Source organism: Pollachius pollachius (genome assembly GCF_949987615.1).
Source record: "Pollachius pollachius genome assembly, chromosome: 6".
Lineage (NCBI taxonomy): Eukaryota > Metazoa > Chordata > Actinopteri > Gadiformes > Gadidae > Pollachius > Pollachius pollachius.
In genome coordinates, this window is record NC_136939.1 from 7,558,518 (window position 1) to 7,563,097 (window position 4,580).

Sequence of the window (4,580 nt, forward strand, 5' to 3'; positions counted from 1 at the left end):
CTTTTTCTATGTTTCATGTCTTACAGTGTGTATTCATTGGATTTATATTGGCCCTATATACTGCTTTGTTTACACTTTATCCTCCCTTCGTTGCCCACCTGATTTCTGGCTAATTAAGGCGTCAAATATGATTATTCACGACGGCATTACGATACATATCCAGGTGAAGCTGCAACAAGATGGCGCCAGAATTCTCCACATTTATAGCGGCATACGAAATAGATTTTGGAGAAATGTGTTCACCTTGTCTCAATGCTGACGGCCGTTTTCCCCACTATGACCGAATTTGAGGGTTTCGTCACTCTACACGCACAATGCATCATTTCTACCTGCAAATGTCCTTCAACTGCATTGTATTTGTTTTATATGTAGTGTATATAAAGGACACTATAGCAATACTCAATATGACCAGCAGAGGTCAGTAAGTGTAACTATTAATGTGAGTGAGCGAGAGAGCCACTGAGATGGAGAATGAGGTCATGGCAGCTCTGTAGGGCTTGGCTCAGCGAGTGACGGGTGCTGTAATCAGACGCACCGAGCAGTCCAAGCTCAGGCTGAAACTAGAAATCAGGGGGGAAGAAATGGCACAGAAATAAAGTCTATTCATGAACAGCCTTTTTTTTCGACATGTAATGTAACTTTTTCCACATGATCATTTTTTTGTTTGTTTTCATATCTGTTTATATTACAGACAGCGAATAAAGCAGTGGATGTATGCCTGTTAGAGAAAAGCTTTGACCCAATATTGAACTTTTGTCACAATCTTAAAATAAACTGAAATAAGGCCGACACACAAGACGATAACGGCTTCTTCAGTGTTACGTAGGAATGTTCTCCAGACATTTCTGTGACACATTTCTTGACTAAATCAATTGCAGCAGCCATTCTGCTGCTCGTAGACCTCATGCATAACTTATGAGGGGAAGTGCATTGTAAAGAAATAAAGAGTGAAAGATCCTCTTCTTAGGTGGAAGCATACAGTGAGAGAAAAATCCATCCACAGAATGAGGTGCTATCAAATATTATTTCACCGTCAAGGAAGTTTAATCGGTAGTGGAAGTGGTGCCATTGAGAAGCCAGTGGAAAGGATGCATGCTTCGTTAATGATGAATAAACCATGAACTACTTCCTTATCATATAGAAACAGATTAGTTAGGCTCATGCCTAATCACAGTAGTTGAAAAATGCTATTGATATCAATTCTTATTCATCAACCTTTTGGCAACACCTGATCTCAAGTAGCTTTAAAGTTGCTGTAAAACATGATTAAATAATCAATAAACAAAAGGTCTAACTGCATTATACGAGCAGATACTGGATAAGTTGCTACTTAGGTGCTGCAAAATGTCTCCATTTGTCTCCAAATGTATTTATCAATTTAAAGGTTATTCACAAAATACTAACAAATCATTCATAAAACATGACTAATTAAAGAGTTAACTATTGGCCGAACTGCATTTTTCTAACAGATACCGAATGAGTTGCAACTTTAGACATGATGCTGCAAAATGTTTATGAATGACTTGCTTAGTATTTATTAATATATTTATGTATTTTTCCCTACCACATCACATACTTACAATAATAAGTCATGTCATTATTAATGATGAACTTATCAGCTTCACACATCTGTAATATGATCAAATAAGTATTTCATGTTTAATTCATAATTAACAACGTGTGAATGGTATATTAATAGCTTATCAATGAAGGTTATACTGCAAGATAAGTGTTATAAGCGTTACCATTTGATCTTAAGAAGTGTGATTCAATCGTAAACACAGTGGTGTGCGTATCACCGGGGAGAAATACGTGTTCACGTACATTTCTATTTTGCTGCAAAAGCCACACATAGACTCTTAAATATTCCCCCATCATTATCTCTCTCTCCTCCCCCTTCCTCTGCTGTCCTCTCTCATTGTCTCTCTAACTCACTTTCACTCTCTCTCCCTCCCTCCCTCCCTCCCTCCTACTGTCTGTAAAGCCAATATCCTGTACAGCTCCAGGGCTTTCGGGTGTAAAGCTGATGCGATGCGAGAGGCAGGAAGAGAGAGACTGCATTATCCACATCAAAGAGCTAGAGTTATCAGCTCCGATCAATGCTTCCCCATTACCATGGCTGGGGCCTGGCACTGCACTCAACCACGCAGACACTCTCTCCTCTCCCCTCTCACTGTCTCTCTGTCTCTCTCTCTCTTTTGCTCTTTCTCTCGCTATCTCTCTCTTGCTCTTTCTTTCAGGCTCTCTCTTTCTCGCTCCCTCGCCCAGCTCTCATTCATCCTATCCCTCTCTCTGTCTCTCTGTCTCTCTGTCTCTCTCTCTCTCTCTCTCTCTCTCTCTCTCCCTCCACAATTCCTCCTACTTGACTCTCCTGCTGTCACTCTAACTCACTTTTGCTGTATCTCTCCCTACCCAGGTCTGTATGCATCTCTTTCTTCCATGCTCTCTCTCTCTCTCTCTCTCTCTCTCTCTCTCTCTCTCTCTCTCTCTCTCTCTCTCTCTCTCTCTCTCTATTGACGGACACTTGCAGCCAGATGAGTGGCATCTCTCTACCTGCTTCCAATTGACAGTCCCAACCCCTCCTACACACACACACACACACACACACACACACACACACACACCCTCCACTTCTTGACCTCGCTCCTCCCCAGTCAACAGGCCCCTATGGCGGGTCAGCGACCCACTAGAGGACCCTGCTGGGGGGAGAGCCCTGCTGGGGATGCAGAGGGAGGGACATGATCCCTGGGTGTCAAGGAGTCAAACCACCACCCTGGAGGGTTTGACACCCATGCAGAAGTAGAGGCACAACATGACCAAGGAGATACATATGCTTTAAGACGTGCTATGTTGAGTCATGTAGACAGACTCTCCAGAGAGTCGAAGCAGGGTTCAGCACTATCAACGTAAGGGATTCATATCGGACGCTTTGACCAAATGGCCATGTCTGCAGAATGTTTTTTTTTCTTTAATGAAAGCATTCATGTGGCCGGACACAGTTGTCAGTATACGGAAGAATATGAAGCTGAGAGTCTCTATCTACAGTGGTGTGTTATTCCACACCGCTGGGAAGCATAGAATGTTTATGAGGCGTTTCTAGTACAGCCATTGCACCAAAGTATTTAAGTACATGTACCTCCCCGCCCGTCCTCAGCATGCGTTCATGTTTCTATAGGGGCTGTGACGGGACCACGATGCAGGGAGAATGCCAACAGGGGACTCAAGATGAACATGGTCCCCAAAACTAGGATGCAGGAGTAATCATTTTTCACTTTGTTTTTTGCTTTTTATAATGCTAGGTTATTTTTTCATTTTTAAACCACTTGGTAAATGCTGCACATCCACACTGATGTGTGGCTGGCCCTAATTTGATGCCTTTTGCCTTCTATTAGAGTCTTGCCTGTGAGGCTCCTTCTACCTAAACGATCCATCTCGTCTGGAAAAGTGAATTCTTCAATTGCAGGTTTGATGTTGTTCATTAGGGTTCCTCCAAATAGCAACGAATAGATGCAGATCTGTCAAGTCACCGCGGCCATGTTCTCATACCGTGTATGGTCAACGCTCGCCGGAGTTTCCTCCCTCTTAATTCCCTTCCTTTCTCCCACCGGCACCTAAGAGAGCTACGCATCTCTGTAACAACCCCACTTTCAGGTACCACCTCGACACACCAATTCACTTCTAGTGCTTGGTCATCCTGCAAACTGTGTTAGGAGACTTGGATCTACACAAACAAACAAACAATATAATAATACGGAATATCATATGGTTGTATGGAAGTTAAAGAGGAATTGGTATTATTATGTTTAATCAACAACAATGAAGAAATGGTGATGATACTCATCCAATGAACTGAGAAGAGTGACAACACAATCCAAGATCTAACATGAATCCATGAATCTGCCTATTTTCTCTCCTAACTCCTGCTCCAGATGGAAACCTGTGGGGATACATCTGTCTTTTTCTGTCTGTCTGTCTGTCTGTCTGTCTGTCTGTCTGTCTGTCTGTCTGTCTGTCTGTCTGTCTGTCTGTCTGTCGCTGTCGCCATCGCTCTGTCTCACTCTGCATGTCTGTCTCTGTATGTCTTTCTAATTGGTTGTATGTGTCGGTAGATCTCTTCACAAATTTCCCTGTGTGTTCCGTTATCTTTACCTGTGTCTCCCTGTCTCGCTCTCCATCCTGACTGGACAGTATTATCATCGCTCATCTTACCCACTGGTAATGTAATTGTGTTGGTGTATATCCTCTCTCTCTCTCTCTGTCTCTCTCTGTCTCTCTCTCTCTCACTCTGTATCCCGCTCTCTCTCTCTCTCTCTCTCTCTCTCTCTCTAATGAATGATTAACCCGGCTGGTAAAGCATGCATGTAGTATAAATCAATAGCATGCAATCCAAACCTTACGAAACAAGAACTATAAACAGGGAGAGGCATTTAAAACCGAATCGTAACTTTTTCCCCCAAAAAAGACACAGCCGTTGCTTCAATATTAGCAAACACTGGGTGGCATGAGCACTTCATGTGTCGCTTTAAGGTGGGAAATGCATGAATTTAGACGGATCAAATGTCTCGACTATAAACAGTGGT